Source organism: Aquarana catesbeiana, linkage group LG11 (assembly GCF_042186555.1).
Source record: "Aquarana catesbeiana isolate 2022-GZ linkage group LG11, ASM4218655v1, whole genome shotgun sequence".
In the NCBI taxonomy this organism is placed as follows: domain Eukaryota; kingdom Metazoa; phylum Chordata; class Amphibia; order Anura; family Ranidae; genus Aquarana; species Aquarana catesbeiana.
The window spans coordinates 218,901,315-218,919,762 of NC_133334.1; positions in this window are offsets into that span (position 1 = coordinate 218,901,315).

The window sequence follows — 18,448 nt, forward strand, 5'->3', positions numbered from 1 at the left end:
GGGGGTCTGCGCCCTCGGATCTCTCAGGCAATCCTACGAAGCGGAGGTTGCACCTGCGGAGACGGTTCTCCATATCGTCTTGCTTGGAGAGGACAGCGTTTAACTGATGTTGTAGTTGTTCGTTGGTCATCTTCCGCTTGGCCGATACGACGCTCCGTCTCAGACACCCGGTCCCGTAGTTTGTGGATGTCTTGTTGGATTAGGGAGATGTCTACCTTCACCTCCTCAATCCTAGAGGTGAGGGTGGATTGACATAAGGCGATGGCCTCAAGAACTTTGGCCGTGTCCCTGGATGACTGATCTTCCTCGTCAGGGGGGCCTCGGCGCCATCTTCTTCTACCGGGTCTCTCTCCTCATGTCGGTATTTGTCCAGTTTGGCTATGGCGCCGGATCTTTTTGGAGGCGACATGTCTTCCCAAGGTCCGGACAACAAACAGATGCTGTGGGGTGTTGTTTTGTGATAAATAAAGCCCTCAGGATTACGTATAAGGATAGGCCTCGAGCGGAGCTCTCACACTGCACGTCCTATTCCATGCAGCTCCAGACCACGCCCCCGAATACTCCCCTTTTTAACTAATGACACCACCAAGCTTCTAATTCACTCCCTGGTTATCTCTCACCTTGACTACTTCAACTCCCTCCTCATTGGATTACCTTTACATAGACTATCCCCCCTTCAATCCATCATGAATGCCGCTGCAAGACTCATCCACCTTACCAACCATTCAGTGTACTCCACCCCTTTCTGCCAATCCCTCCACTGGCTTCCACTCACCCAACGAATAAAATTCAAAGTACTAACAATAATTTACAAAGCCATCCATAACTCTGCCCCCAGCTACAACACCAACCTAGTCTCAAGACACCAACCAAGCCACTCTCTTCGGTCCTTCCAAGACATCCTGCTCCGCTTAGTGTTTTTTTCTGCCAGAAAAGTCCTCTCAAAAATGCAAAGCAGAAGGATTTTTTTCTGCATCTAAACGTTGAGCTTAAAATATGCCTCTAAATACCCTAATGTGCATGGACACATAGGATAACATTGCACTTCTTCTACAGGCAGAACGCAACTCCTGTAGAAGCAGCGTTTTATAGGCCAGTGTGCATGGAGCCCAAAAATAGGTCTAACATAGCAGTCTCCAAACTGTGGCCCTTTGCTTGCCTTTATATGGCCCTTGGGGCACTATTTTATCCACTAACACCAACAATGGGGTATAGTTCCTGTCACTGACACTGACAATGGGGCACTGTTCCTCCCATTGACACCATCGAAAGGGCACTATTCCTCCCTCTGACACCAACGATGGGGCACTATTCCTTCTATTGATACCAACGATGGGGCACAATTCCTCCCACTGACCCCAACGATGGGCCCCTATTCCTCCCACTGACACCAACGATTAGCCACTATTCCTCTCACTGACACCAACAATGGGCCACTATTCCTCTCACTGACACCAACAATAGGACATTGTTTACTTCTACTGGGTGCCGAGACATTTTCTACTCCCACTGGCTATAGTTCGGCCCCCTAAAGTCTAAAGGACAGTAAATTGGGCCTTCGTTTAGAAAGTTTGGAGACCCCTGATCTAACAGATAAATTCCAAGATCCTTGTATCTTCACACTACTTTATGTATATGAACCATCAGCTAAAAGACGCCATTCGGACTTAGCCCTACAATAAGCTCACTGTTGCTGCACACTGCATCAAATTGGTCTGCATGACTGTCATCCCAGCAGGAAGCCTCTTCTAAAGATGATGCACAAGAAAGCCCGCAAACAGTTTGCTGAAGACAAGTAGACTAAGGACATGGATTACTGGAACCATGTCCTGTGGTTTGATGAGACCAAGATAAACTTATTTGGTTTAACATGATGATGACCTCAACACACACCTCCAAGACGACTACTGCCTTCCTAATGAAGCTGAGGGTAAAGTTGATGGAGTGGCCAAGCATGTCTCCAGACCTAAACCCTATTGAGCATCTGTGGGGCATCCTCAAATGGAAGGTAGAGGAGCGCAAGGTCTCTAACATCCACCAGCTCTCTGATGTCGTCATGGAGGGGTGGAAGAGGACTCCAGTGGCAACCTGTGAAGCTATTGTGAACTCCATGCCCAAGAGGGTTAAGGCAGTGCTGGAAAATAATGGTGGCCACACAAAATATTGACACTTTGGGCCCAATTTGGACATTTTCATTTAGGGGTGTACTTACTTTTGTTGCCAGCGGTTTAGACATTAATGGCTGTATGTTGGGTTATTTTGAGGGGACAACAAATTGACACTGTTATACAAGATGTACATTCCCTACTTTACATTGTAGCAAAGTGTCATTTTTTTCAGTGTTGTTACATGAAAAGATACAATAAAATATTTACAGAAATATGAGGGGTATACTCACTTTTGTGAGATACTGTACATACACACATATGTATATATATATATATATACACACACATATAAAAGTGGCACACAGGCCATTTGATAATTGAATGTTGAATGTCCCCCTGTGGACCAGAGCATATTTTACATTTCTGCTTTGAGACCGTTTCTTTAGCAAGAACTTCATCGTTACTTAGGATAACAAAGTAATACATATATCATATTTTTTTTTAGGACAAGCAAGGTTTCCTTTGTTTCCTTTTGGTGATATTGTCTCGCAAAAAAGGATTTTTTTTTTAATGCAATCTCTAGACCATAAAGTAACAAAACTAAAAAATGCACTTTTTTTCTACTTTGACCAGTGTTCATTTTAAAAAATATTGTTACTGTAGATAAAGAGCATAAGTTTTATTCTATAATTTTGTCTTGTTTAAAATGACACACAAATTATGATTTTGGTACAAAACAAAGTTATTCACAGGCTTTTTTTCCCAATGTTGTGTTTTTTTATGCAGCGCTCTAAAATCATAAACGATACAAAAGAAAAAAATGTAATTAGTAATTGTTTAAAAAATAGAACTTTTTTTTTAAATCACTATTTTCGCATCACTAACATACAATTAAAATTATAGGCATCCTCTGGAAAATAAGTGAAAAATCTCCCTAAGGCTTTTACACTAAAGAGATAATAATAATTGTTAATCCTTTATGACTACATTATATATTATACATTATTACTTTTTTATGTGCTTTATAATAATGGATAACCCTATGGGTTTGTGACATTTAATTTACTTATATTTACATATATTTTATATATTCTTATTAACAATAACATGCCCCATGTAAATTCAAATTCCCAGGTTCTTCTCTTTTCCACAATACATTAATGGAGAGGGGGGTATGCCATTGTTACATCAAGGTTGTGACAGGCCACATTCATCTTCAGTTGTTCCTGTACACTAAAGAGATGCAGCTTTCCTAATTTGAACATTGAGATTTGCTGCGGTGATTATGATGAACTTGCACTCCCATTGAGGAATCAGTCTGGAAAAGACAATATGAAACAAACAGCTATTCATTCAGAAGAGAAAAATGCAGGCCTCTGCAACATAGTCTCTTACAATTCTTGCAATGTATATAGATCATCCAGAGAGGATTGTTTTTTTTCCCCAGAAAAGTAGACTTATTAAAACTAAAGTGTATTTAAAACAAAAAATTGAATTCAAATACTTACCGTAATTTTTTTTTACCTTACAAGCTCCATGGCTGCACAGCTGGGTGAGGCCCCGCCCACTCCCTATGTAATCCACTACCGTAGGCTCCTCCAGAAACTTTTCCTTCTCCATTTTAAACGGATACAACTTTACGAACCGATTCTTGGATATCATCCTCTTATCTAATTGCTTCCACTCATCATAGATCACTTCCTGGATCTCTTCCATGAAGGGAAAATTCACTGCTTCCCTTTTCATGTTTGCAAAATACTTCCTTTGTTTCTTCTGCAGTTCTTCTGCTGCATCTTCCCACAGCAAGGCCTGCCTAATCTCTTTCACAAAAGGTTGAACCAAGGCGAAGTCGAATCCATCATACTGGGTCTCCTCTTCTTCAGCAGAAGATGCATCTGAGACCGACGGTGCTTGGGCCTCTGGGATACCCTGAGCGGCCAGAGGCAGGGCCGCCATCAGGGGGGTACAGCCGTTACAACTGTAAGGGGCTCTGGGGCCCGAGGGGCCGCCCAGGCCAGAAGAAGGCAGGACAGATGAAGGGGATCCATGCTGTGCATTACAGAAAGGATCTCACAGTTTCTGCAGTTCTTGTGTCGCTGATTTTAGACATTGAGCTCTTTACTTCCACCTCTGGCTACTATGTGCATGTGCAACCCTCGTGTGACAGTGATCTGCCTGTACTATGCTTCTCAGCAACATGTCAACTTTGTAGAAACGAGCTGGGACCAGGTAGAAAGTCACAAGTAGGGGCTGTGAAGGAAAGGGAGGGAGGGCTGATTTTGTACAGGGAGGGGCCAGAGGCTTGTGTGTGTACAGATTTGTGTATGTGGGGCTGCCATATATACAGGTGTGTGTGGGGGGTGGCTGACATATATACAGGTGTGTGTGGTGGGGGCGCTGACATATATACAGGTGTGTGTGGGGGGAGCTGACATTTATACAGGTGTGGGGGGGGGGGGCGCTGACATACAGTGGGGCAAAAAAGTATTTTGTCAGCCACCAATTGTGCAAGTTCTCCCACTTAAAAAGATGAGAGAGGCCTGTAATTGTCATCATAGGTATACCTCAACTATGAGAGACAAAATGTGGAAACAAATTCAAATTAAAGAATTTATTTACAAATTATGGTGGAAAATAAGTATTTGGTCACCTACAAACAAGCAAGATTTCTCCCACTTAGCCTGGTGCAGGTCTACAATTTTGTTTCTGGTGTCCTTCGACAGCTCTTTGGTCTTCACCATAGTGGAGTTTGGAGTGTGATTGTTTGAGGTTGTGGACAGGTGTCTTTTATACTGATAACAAGTTCAAACAGGTGCCATTAATACAGGAAATGAGGGAGGACAAAGGAGCCTCTTAAAGAAGAAGATACAGGTCTGTGAGAGCCAGAAATCTTGCTTGTTTGTAGGTGACCAAATACTTATTTTCCACCATAATTTGCAAATAAATTCTTTCAAAAATCAGACAATGTGATTGTCTGGATTTGTTTCCACATTTTGTCTCTCATAGTTGAGGTATACCTATGATGACGATTACAGGCTTCTCTCATCTTTTTAAGTGGGGGAACTTGCACAATTGGTGGCTGACTAAATACTTTTTTGCCCCACTGTATGTACAGGTGTGTGTGGGGGAGGCACTGACATATATACAGGTGTGTGGAGAGGTGGCTGACATATATACAGGTGTGTGTGGGGGGGGGGGCTGACATATATACAGGTGTGTGGAGAGGTGGCTGACATATATACAGGTGTGTGTGGGGGGGGGGGCTGACATATATACAGGTGTGTGTGGGGGGGGCTGACATATATACAGGTGTGTGTGGGGGGGCTGACATATATACAGGTGTGTGTGTGGGGGGGGGGGAGCGCTGACATATGTACAGGTGTGTGGAGGGGTGGCTGACATATATACAGGTGTGTGTGTGGGGGGGGTGCGGATATATATATAGGTGTGTGAGGGGGGCTGACATATACTGTATACAGGTGCGTGGAGGGGGCTGCCATACATACAGGTCTAAAGCTGTATTTGAGGTGACAGAAAGCGAGAGGTAAAAGGCACTGGAGCAGTTGAAGCCTGCGACTGCGTTGCAAACGACTTCAGTGTTTCCTCAAAGGTCTGTTTCATTAATGATACCAGCCTTTTCTTATCAGGTTCCTGGCTCTTTTTCGCTTCTTTGAAGCAATCCACACAAGCCGTCTTACCCGCCATCCCTTTTTAGGGCAAGACCAGCAACCTCCTTGGCTTGGGCTGTTCATGATGCGCATCCCTGCGGTGATGCGACGGAGAACGCCGACACCTTGAGGGAGAGTGGGAACGAGAAGCCTCTCTCCTTCCGTGGGAGCGTCGATCTTCCTGTGAGGATGAATGGCTTCCTTCCCAAAGACCCATTCCTTCCCGAGCTTCTACCCTCTGATCGCCGAGAAGAACCATGAACGAGACCTGAGGAGCTGCAGCAGCACAGATAGGCGTGAGGAATTAGTCTGCCAACATAGGAGAATTTTATATTCCTTGGTATCTCCCCTACCTTCTTTGCGAGCGCTGATCTTTAGAGGGGGGTAGGCATTTTGATCCTGCTGGAATAAAATATAAGACATGTTATGTCCTGGATGAAACGTTATAGCAGGTAATATGCAGGAGTGAATCTTGCAATTTGCAAGGAATACCTGGGGGGAGGGGTGTAGGAGGCACAGGCAGCCTTGGAACACACAGACCACAGTGTCAGCTGTAACAGCAGATGCTTCTTTAGGTAGAAGCACTTTTTAAAACTGGCTCCTTTAAGGCTTGTTCCACCCCCCCCCCCCGATTGGCGGGGCGGCTCTGCACTTGCCCAGAGCGGCCGCCCAGCGTGCGTCCCACGCTGGCCTGCATCTCTAGCCCAGGGAACACAGAAAAGGCAGAGAACGAACGTGGCTTGCCCCTAACAGGCACAGTAATCCGCCGCTCTAAGGAGAGAGACACAGCACACCGCCCAGCTCCTCCCAAGCTGACTGTTTAAGGCAGAATGCAGCCGCCCCGAGGATCAGCAGCGGGGCTCCCTGACAAGGTTGCTATTAGCAGATTAGGAAGCGGGGACCGCATCCAGCAGCAGACAAATCCGGATGGACAGCCAGCACTTTATACCAGCTAGGAGGGGAGACACCATTAGTCCTGACCTAGGAGGAAGAAAAAGGAACGCTGAGGCTGAGGTGAGTGAAAAATCTATAGTTAAGTCCTGATTATGTAGGGGGTGGGCGGGGCCCAGTGTTACTTTCGTTGACTAAAACGACTGGGTGGGCGGGGGCCTCACCCAGCTGTGCTGACATGGAGCCGTCAGGAAAGCAGAACTTCACTCTCTCAATCAACATTGACAAATTTTAATCTTTATGCTGCTAGCATTAGTAAATAGATCGGAAAATGGAAAATTGTATCAAATACTTACCGTAATTTTCCTTTCCTGACGCCAAACCATGGCAGCATACTAGTGATAGAGGTCCACCTCTTGACCACTCCCTCAGCACCAGTGAATAGCATAAATTAAAGGCCTAGTTAGGCCCCACCCCATTCTTTGTAATTAGCTATATACCGAAACGTACAAGGGTGGGACCGTATGCTGCCATGGTTTGGCGTCAGGAAAGGAAAATTACGGTATTTGATACAATTTTCAGTTTTCCTGACGCCAACATGGCAGCATATTAGTGATAAATAACTAGCTGACAGGGTGGGTTCTACTTGCCAAACCAATCTTCTAATTAGGATGGGACAGAGGACTAAATAGTCCTTCCTACAAAGTCCCCTAATGACAAGGCTTTCGGGTCTATTCCGTAAAGTTTGAGTAGGAATGCTGGGACGACCATGATACCTCTCTACAAATGGATAGATTCTCTCGAATGCGCTGCCTATGAGGGTGCAACCGATCTGGTAGAATGCGCTGCCGCCGCTGACGGGGCCTCGCGGCCTCTTGTCCCATATGCACAACCAAGCCTGCTAGAGTCCAGGCAGTAACCTCTTTTTCTTGATGATATCCAGCTGGAATGGCAAAAGGTTTATTAGATGACTTGAAAGGAGCAATTGTGGACAGGTACTTCTTTAATGTTCTGAAAATGACCAGTTCATGTGACTTTCCTGTGTGATGTTCTGGAAAGTTAGGTAATGTCCAGATGTCTGTTAAATAGAGGGCTGTTGCTACTTTTAATGCATGGTGAGCTACAAGACCCAACTCTACTCTTTCTGGAAATAAAACAATATTTTAATTTTTTTTACTTTGAAGATCTAAGAGCTTGAATTTCAGACAACCTTCTGCTTAAAGTTCTTGCAATAGATACTGCCTTGTAGGTAATGGCCTGAACCAAAGACTGCTCTGCTGGAAAAAACGGTTGAACTGACTTGAGATCCAGCAACGCCAATAGATCTCTTTTCTTTGGTGACCGAATCCTCACGACTGCCTTTAAAAGTTGTGCAAACTGAAGGATTCTTGGCCCATTTAAATTTGTTATTGCTGATATAGCCGACACTTGCAAGCTCAATGAGGATAGGCTAAGGCTTATGTCCAATACAGCCTAGAGGAAGTATAGAACAGGAGGGCAGTAGGATCAATGTCTCGTCCACCAAGAAAATGCAAGCTTGTTCCAGATTTAGGCATAGATGTTGTAAGTAGAGTGCCTTCTCGCACACAACAAAGTGGAGATCACTTTGGAGTGAATCTGTAGTAACCGAAATTGCCCAGCCTCCCCTTATAGCGCCCCTGCTTGCAGCCCCAGTCTGTGTATGTTGTGGAGAAATGTATTCTGTATCCTGAAATGAATGGCCAGGGAAAACTGAGGGCTTCCTGGTCAATATAGACGACTGGGTATGACAACCATGTTCTCCCCTGACAACCTCAAGAGGAATCTCATTACAAGAAATGTGGAGGGAAAAATATATAGGCTAGATTGCAGCCCCAAGGAGAGACCAGAGCATCTATTGAGGTATGAGGAAAAAAAGAATAATGAGGTGGGGCCCAACTAGGCCTTTAATTTATGCTATTCACTGGTCCTGAGGGAGTGGTCAAGAGGCGGAGCTCTTTCACTAGTATGTTGCCATGTTGGCGTCAGGAAAGTATATTATATGTACTTGTTTTAAACTTTTTTTTTTTTTTTTACATTTCTTTGCTTCCTGGTTTCCAGGCCTAGGAAAATTATGTCATACATCCCAGGAGTCTTCAGAAGGGAAGGATGGGTTTTCTCAGCTAAGCAAATCTTCCTGCCTCCATGTCTGAGCTAAGGGCAGATGGATTCCAGGAAGTAAATGCTACATGAACCATCCACCCTTCCTTAAGATGGCCATGGCAAAAATGCTAGGGGGTGTTTTTTTTCAAAGTGATTTCTCACCAAAATAAAGCATGGAGACATAGATAGATGGCTTTGAATATTAAAAATTAATTAAATAGTGTTTTTGGCTTGTGGTGCTCAGATGCAGTGTAGTTCCACCCTAAAGGCAAAACTTTTGTTTAGTATTGGATAGAGCATGGAAGGGTTAGGAAATATGTCATGCTTTTATTGCAGTCTATGAAGCGTTATCTCCTATATTTGTCCTGGTGAGTGACCATTGTCACAGAGAACAGAAATACTGAATTTTAGAGTTGTCAGAGTAACAGGTGAGGGGAAGTTTTTCAAAAGGGACATTATGTTGGGCCATGTGGTGTCACAAGGCTTGTTTGAAGTGACAGAGCCCATATCCCTATTTATATCCCTGCACTACCTGCTAGTCTCATTGTAAAAATTGTATAGCTTCAAAGGGGAATTCATCTTGGTGAATAGTAAATTTTATTCTGATGATCAATCGCAATACACACAATGGGGGAACTGACAAAGTTTCCAACGCTATTATAATAGTACAGGAAACTAGCAAAAGTGGCATGCACCACATTAATAAAGCAGATAGACCTGTTTCAGGTCGTTCTGTGCCACCCATGCCAGTGTCTAATTTAAAGTGAAATTGAAAATGGTGTGAGTTCTGCATCTAATTAACAAAGGGATCGCACAGTTTTCAATATGAAAAACTGCAACAAATACCTGCCAGATTGGACCTAATGTACAGGATGTAAACTATCTGCCACTAATTTGGCAGACAGCTCACATCCCTCTCTATGCCCGTGCAATGAACACACTACATGGGCAGAGCCCTTGTATTATGGCATGACCAAACCCTGAGCTTTTTTTTAAAAGCTGTTACTGTAACTGCTTAGAGAGGAACTAAAGTCATCATACTTACTCCTCCCTAACAGGATGAAGTCTGTGCGGGGTCCCTCATCAGTGCGGGCATCTTCTCCCTGGCTCCTTCTAGGTGATGATCTGCAGACATCTTCATTGGCTGGCTCGGGATGACACAACTCCTTTGCATGTGCATGCTCAGTTTACCGTATTTGCCGGCATATAAGACGACCCCCCCCCCCTAATTTTCCTTTTTTTCCCCAGTTTTTGCCTAGACTCACCATATAAGACGACCCCCCATCCGAGGCTTCATATTTCCTTCTTCTTGCTGGAGCTGGATCCATACTGCGCTAAGTCATACACAGCAAGCAATGTATTCTATTAATGAATACAAAGCTTGCTCAAATTGGCAGAGGCTGTAACATCATCAACCCGCGCCTCTCTGACTCTCAAAGCCAATCCGAGCAGGCTACTTTATGTAGCGTGCTCGGATTGGCAGAGGTCGTTACTCCAATCCAAGCAGGCTCTTTATTCATTAATAGAATACATCACTCACTGGGATTGGCTCAACGGTTTATACTGTATGTAGCCGAAGCTACATATATTATTACCGCACATCCACCATCCAGCAGGCTGACATCCAGCCGGTGGCATTTTGTACCCGGCGTATAAGACTACCCTCGCTTTTTGGCAACTTTTTTTAAGTGTAAAAGGTCGTCTTATACGCCGGAAAATACGGTACATGCCAAAAAATATTGTGAGCAGGCAGGGGGTAGGTGTATTTTCCTGCAGAAGGAAAATGTTGTCTTCTTTATTTTATGTTGCTGCTTTAAATAGTGTCAACTGGTGTTGAACTTTGTTTGTCCCTTTCCTAAAGCACAATTATTGTCTGCTTTACTTACCTTCACTTCAGCATTGACAACCACAAGCTCCTTCATCTACACTGACATCTTCTTCCAGGTTTGGCATCTTTGGATATTTTGTAAAACTACAGGTCCCTCTAGGACTACACAGTCACCCTAGTACAAGTAATGAAAATCACACATCTATTAGCAGGATCAATAGACAGCAAATGTTGCCAAAGTGTGAAAAACAACCGCTGTGTTGATGGTAGTAACAGACTGCTTCATATAGACTACAAAGAAAAAAGAAATAACCACACTAAATATTGATAAGAAATGTGAAATGATCTTGAAAACTTCAGTAGAAAAATTCATGTGTATGGGTAAAACATTACGATAATCAGAAAAATGTACATAAGTCCATACATATAACTATAAATCAAAAGGTGATGTCCATGTGTAGTAGATGGGAATCCTTATGTATAATGATTAATCAAAATCAGTCCCAGAGAAAAACCCATCAGTAGACACAACCAGACTCGGTGGTAAAGATGAGAGAGACACCACACTCAGTGATCCGCCACCACACAAATATTACGCTTACCGCAAGGCAAGCAAAAAACAGCCTATATTCCGTCCTGGTATGGGACATCCAGCTGATGTACTTTGACTGCATACAGCGTGGCTTGGAGGATATAGCGAGGACCCCAACCTCTCATCTCACAGGCATGTAGATGAAAAGAAACTGACCATAGTGTAATACGATCGATGTCGGGAGAGGAGATCAGCACACCGCCCGGTATTAGAGAAGATCTATGACGTCACCTCACGTGACCGACCGATGCGGAGGATGATGGGAGGAGAGCGGATTGTATACAGACGAGGCCGGACTGATAGCTCCACCCACCGACTGACAGCTGACTCGCTTTCATATAGACTACAGTTTTAAATCCGGTGTTTTAACTGATATTAACTGATATTAAACTATTGCCTTTCCAGGAATTGTTGCGACAAGGTCTCCCAGAAGTGGGGACAAATACCTTTCAAAAACAGGTACCCTCTCCCCCCCTGAAAGGTGCCAAATGTGGCAGCAGAAGGGAGGAGGAAGCAAACAAACGGAGCTTCCCCTTTTGAGTGGAGCTCTGCTTTAACTCTTGTCTCCTGGCAGCAGAGTTTGTCCTGCTTTACTTTTCTCCCTCCCTAATCTGTGTTCCCTCAGCACAGTCTCTGTCATTCCTGATGCTTCTTCTTCTCCCCCTTATCTCAGCAGCAAGGCTGTCAGCAGATTGGCCTCTAGTGACACTCTGATTTTAGATACAGTGTCGAAAATAAACAGCGACTGAGCATGTGCAGAGCAGGATGAGACCATGCATTACTGAATTTTATACAGACTTATTTTTAATGTTTTAGATAGCTATATCTGCACAAGGGGCCAGCCTGAAGTGATCTAGCAAGACTTAATTTTCTGACTAATGTTCCACTTTGTAAAAACAAAAAACAAAAACAATCCCCTCTGGGTAATCTCTGCCAATTGCAAGGATTTTACCAAACTTTGTTTGCGGGGGCTGGTTTTAGACCTTGCGCACCAGAAACAATTTTCATCAAATGGTGAAGTTCAGGATGGAGACATTGTCCTTGATTCATAGGGAGTCCAGCCATGTGACTGGCTCGTTTCCAATAGACCTATCATGTGCCCATTGTAGAAGACTTCCGCAAGGTCCTTCGGTTCGCCATAGGTCAAGACCATCTCCAGCTCGCTTGTCTACCATTCGGCCTTTCAACATCACCCTGTGTGTTTTCAGGATCTTATTGGTTGTTATAGTCTTTACCAAAGTAAGGAGCATATGCCTGCATAGTTACTTGGATGTCCTTCTCCTACTGTCCCAAAACAGAGAGCAGCTGCTGGAGCCCAGAGCTCAGGTCTTTTCAATGCTCCTCAAAATTCGGCTGGCGGCTGCTTCTTGCAAAGAGACACCTGGAGCCCACTTAGTCTCTTGTGTGCCTCGGGGCTCAGATCGATATAATCAAGAGGACCATTGCTTTGTCTCTGGATCCCAATGTTCTGGAACAGAATACTCCTGGCCCTGTCTTCTTCCCACCTGCATGCCTTTCAGTGTCTAAAATGATCGACACTATGATGTCTATGGATCAGATGGTTAAGTGGATGCTCTGGAGATGGCGGCCCTTCTGGAAGGGGTTTCTCCAGCAGTGGGAGCCAGGAAGTAGAATTCAGGTAATCTACATAACCTCAATCATGAGTGCGAGTTCCCTGGTAGCTGCAATGGAGAAACTGGCTCATTTGCCAGTCTCTTGCCCCATTTCCTGGTTCACAATCATGTCCGATGCCACCAATATGGGATGGGGGGCTTGCTACCTGTCGGGGGTAGCTCAAGGCAGGCGGGGGTGTCAATTTCACAAGATTGTGTTGAACATTCTGAAACTATCTGCAGCCTTCTTCACCCTACATGCTTTTCACCATATAACAAAGGGAGCGTCAGTGCTCTTAGGCTAGTCAACACTATGGCAGTCTTCTACGTTAAAAGACAAGGGGGGACTCACAACCTGTTCTCTATTACAGGAAATAGAGCCAATTATGTTCTGGGCTCAGAAGAATCAAGCCTACATTTTAACTACTTATGTTCCCGAAGTCTAGAATATTCCAACAGACTTTCTTTCCAGAGCCTAATTGGACAACAGCGAATGGTCTATACATGTGGAGGTTTTTCAGGAGTAGATGCGCTGACGGATCATTGAAAATGCAGTGGGTCCTGTGCGTTTCTTCCAGTCCTGGTCATCCTTGGTTTCTACAAAGTCTCCGAACAGAAGTTGTGGAGGTAGTGGCAGTGATGCCTTATTGGCCAATTAAGTCATGGTTCCCCTTGCTAGCACTGTTCAGCTACCGGAACCCAGTGCTCCTTCTCCTCAGGCCAGACCTTCTGTCACTGGGTGCAATTCTACATCCATGTCCAGCACGGTTACATCTGGCGGTCTGGTTCTTGAGATTGGAGGTCCTGGGCTGCTCCTCCAAAGTCATCTCCTCTCTCTTGAATGCTAAGAATGTGAACACAAAGTTTACAGGAGAATCTGGTCAAAGTTTGTGCAATACATGTCAGCTGCTGACGGATCATGTAGTGATCTAGAAGTTCTAAATATTCTGGGCTTCCTCCAGTCGGATTTAGATCTGGCTTCACAGGTGTTCCAAGGTCTAGGCATCGTTTTGTGTTCAAAAATTCTTCAAGGGAGCAACTAGTCTCAGACCTCGGAATAAGCTGAGGTTTTCCAAATGGAGTCTCCCTCTTGTACTCAACTCCCTTTTGGGAATTGGGAGCAGAGTGTTCTAGGGCTGTCTCCATTAAAGGTCTCTCTGTCAAGCTCGCCTTTCTGCTGGCTATCACGTCGGCATAAATAGCCTCAGAAATGGATTCACCAATCATGGAGAACTTTTCTTAACGTTCTTTCCAGTTCCAGTGGTGCTGTTACTAATGCTTGACTCAATTCCCAAGGGTACATCAGTCTTCATGGGAACCAAGGAATTGTTCTGCCAACCTTTAGAGTACTAACTTGTGGCCTTTAGACGTGGGAGAGGTTGCGCTGTGGCTTAGTTGGTTAAAGTGCATGTCTGGTAAACAGGGAATTCCGAGTTTGACTCTCAGCAGTGCCCTCCTTTGGTTCTAGGAATCTCTCAGATATTGTAAAGTTATATCTACAAGCTACAGCTTCCTTCAGGCTTCAGAACTCCTGTTCATTCTTTTTGTTGGAAAGGACAAAAGGGAAACATGCCTCATCTAGGACATTTGTGCATATATTTTCTAGGCCATCCGACAGGCTCACAGAGCCAAGGACTTGGCTCCTTTGGCGATAATGACCACTCACTCGACCAGGATGTCTACATCCTGGGTGGCTTTGCAGCATGTGGTTCCCAATGTAATTGCTAGGGTGGCCTTGTGGTCCCTGATCAATACATTTATGGCTCATTATTGTGTAGAGCCGGCCTCTTTATCTTCTGTTAACTTTTGGTTTACAAATCCTGTCAGTTGATGGTGTCAGGTAAACCCTTTTCTATTGTTCTGCAATTGCCCACCTGGGTGTGTATGGCTAGTTATTTCCCATACGTATGCTGTCATGGAGTCTGTCAGGAAAACGGAGTCTGCCAAGGAAACATGGTGAAACAAAACGGAAAATTTCCTATCAAATACTTACCGTAATTTACCTTTCCTGATGGACTCCATTGCAGCAGGAGTTCTGTCCCAGAGTCATGAGTAGGCTAGTTATAGAACGCGGCCTCTGGCTCAGAGCAAAGATTTATGGGAGTGGGGTCCTATAGGGGAGGAGTGGAGGCGGGGTTACCCCATACATATGCTGCCATGGAGTCTATCAGGAAAGGAAAATTACTGTAAGTATTTGATAGGACATTTTTTGTTTTGTTTCACCATGTTTCCTTGGCAGACTCTGAATGGGAGGGTCTAGTTAATTATAATCACCTGACACACTCTGTAGTGTTGGCATCCAATTAGAAGTATTGAGTCCCTGGGGAGTATCTCACCAAAATTCCTACTATAGGGAGGGCTTAAAATTTGACATGTATCTTAGTACAGATTTAATGAATCTGCAGTAATGTTTCATTCCCTGTCTGTCTGCTTACCTCTCCGCTCTGTGTATCAGCTTAAGGACTGTGCTCTCACACCTGCATGTTTAAAGGGGTTGTAAAGGTAATTTTTTTTTTTTTTTAAAATAACAAACATATCATACTTACCTTCACTGTGCAGCTCGTTCTGCACAGAGTGGCCCCGAACCTGGTCTTCTGGGGTCCCTCGGCGGCTGTTTCAGCTCCTCCCCGCAAGCATTTACCACCTTAATGCGAGCTCCCTCGCATGGTGGTGAGTGCTTGCGGGCGCGCTCCCGTGATACAGCCGGCGGCTATAGCCGCTCGCTGTATCACTCGGCCCCGCCCCCCGGCGCGCCGCGTCATTGGATGTGATTGACAGCAGCGCGAGCCAATGGCTGCGCTGCTTTCAATCCATCCACTGCAGCCAATCAGCGACCAGGCTGAGCTGCAATGAGGACGAGCAGCGAAGATTCGAGGCGTCAGGTAAGTAAAACGGGGGGCCTGGGGGCGGCGGTACTGTCAAAAGTTTTTTCACCTTAATGCATAGAATGCATTAAGGTGAAAAAATTTTTATCTTTACAACCCCTTTAAGTAATCTTCTCTCAGCATGGCTCCACCCCAGCCTCTTAACAAAAAACACAGCCAGCCTTGCCCGAGCATTAGTGTGTTAAGGCTTTCCTGTGTGTTTCTTGCCATGTGCTCTATGTTTGATTCCGTGTACCGACTTTGGCTTGTTATCCTGACTATCCCTGTCTGCTTGTAGCCCCGATCTTTGGCGTGTTCTCCTGACCATCCCTGTCTGCTTGTTGCCCGACCCTTGATTTGTCCTCCTAACTATTCCTTGTTGCCCTAGATTGCTGCTTCCTCTCCATCAACCAGAGCCAGCCGTGAGCGTAAGCTGGGAGACCCTGGGGGCTGCGACCTGGAGTCAGCTGCAGCAAAGTCCATCCTTACCATCAGAGACTCTGGTCAAAACCTGCTGGCTCTTAGACTCCGTGTCCTGGGCAATCTTATGCTCTAGCTCCCTGTTTGATCTATGTCAGTGCTCAGATGGAGCTGCTTTCCTGAACCACCTAGAGCTCCATCCCCAGCAGTGGAGCTGGCCTCAGGTGACCTGACAACAGACTTCCAGCAAAATCAGTGAGCCAATCACACAAACTGGAAATTCAATTTCTGGGGGTGTATGGAATGCCTCCAGGACGCCATATTGGGCTGAATTTTACAGAGAATTAAAGTGGCTGCAGGTAGAAAAGGAAAGGTGATTTTTAAAAACAATTAATTACAGTATGGCTGGTCTAGCAATTGTATATGCTATTTTTTTTTTTTATTTGCTATATTTTTTCCACAAACATCCTCTGTTTGAGTTATCTTTTAACCACTTGCCCACTGGTCACTTAAACCCCCTTCCTAACCAGACCAATTTTCAGCTTTCAATGCTCTCACACTTTGAATGACAATTAGTCATGCAACATTGTATCCATATGAAATTTTTGTCCTTTTTTTCACACAAATAGAGCTTTCTTTTGGTGGTATTTGATCCCCACTGGGTTTTTAATTTTTTTGCACTATAAATGAAAAAAGACCAAAAATTTGGTAAAAAAATTCATTTTTCATTTTTTTCGGTTATAAAAGTTTGCAAATTAGTAATTTTTCTTCCTAAATTTTGGCCAAAATTGATACTGCTACATATCTTTGGTAAAAATAACACAATAAGTGTACATTTTTTGGTCTTTGTGAAAATGATAGATTCTACAAGCTATGCGGCCAATCTCTGAAAATTGATCACACCTGATGTACTGATGGCCTATCTAATTTCTTGAGACACCAACAAGCCAGGAAAGTACAAATACCCCACAAATGACCCCTTTTTGGAAAGTAGACATTCCAAGGTATTTAGTATGAGGCATGGTGAGTTTTTTGAAGTTGTAATTTTTTCCCACAATTCTTTGCAAAATGAAGATTTTTTTTTCTTTTTTCACAAAATTGTCATAATGACAAGTTATTTCTCACACACAGCGTATGCATACCACAAATTACACCCTAAAATACATTCTACTACTCCTCCTAAATGTGGTGATACCACATGTGTGAGACTTTTACACAGCCTAGCCACATACAGGGGCCCAACATGCAGGGAGCACAATCCGGCATTCTAGGGACATAAATTACACATTTAATTTCTTGACTACCTCTTACACCGTTGAAGGCCCTGGAGCACCAGGACAATGGAAGCACCCAAAAAATGACCCCATTTTGTAAAGCAAACATGCCAACGTATAATCTATGAGGCATAATGATTCTTTTGAAAATGTCATTTTTTTTCACATGTTTTTGGAAAACGTGGAAAGAAAATTAAAACGCATTTTTTTTTACACAAAATTGTCCATTTATAAGATATTTCTAACACATAGTATGTATATAGCAAAAATTACACCCCAAAATATATTCTGCTACTCCTCCTGAGTATTGGGCGATACCGCATGTGTGAAACTTTTCCACAGCCTGGACACATACAGAGGCCCAACATGCAGGGAGCACCATCAGGTGTTCTAGGACAGTGTTTCTCAACTCCAGTCTTCAAGGCGCCCCAACAGGTCATGTTTTCAGGCTACCCATTATTTTGCAATGGTGATTTGATCAGTCTCACTGCCTTAGTAATTACCACAGCCGTTTCATCTGAGGGAAATCCTGAAAACATTTCCTGTTGGGGCACCTTGAGAAACACTGTTCTAGGAGCATAAATTACACATCTAACTTGACTACCTATTACACTTTTGTGAGACACTGATGGGCACTGTAGTGGCACTGATGGACACTGTAGTGGCATGGATGCGGCATGGATGAGAACTGATGTGGCATTGATGTGGCACGAATGAGCACTGATGTGGCATGGATGAGTACTGATGTGGCATGAATGTGGCACGGATGAGCACCGATGTGGCATGGATGAGTACTGATGTGGCATGAATGTGGCACGGATGAGCACTGATGTGGCATGGATGTGGCATGGATGAGTACTGATGTGGCACAGATGAGTACTAATGTGGCATGGATGTAGCATGGATGGGCATGGATGAGCCATAGGTGGGCACGGATGAGCCATGGATGGGCACGGATGAGCATGGCTGGGCATGGATGGGGATGGATGAGCATGGCTGGGCATTGCTGGGCATGGATGAGCATGGCTGAGCATGGATGGGCATGGATGAGCATAGCTGAACATGGCTG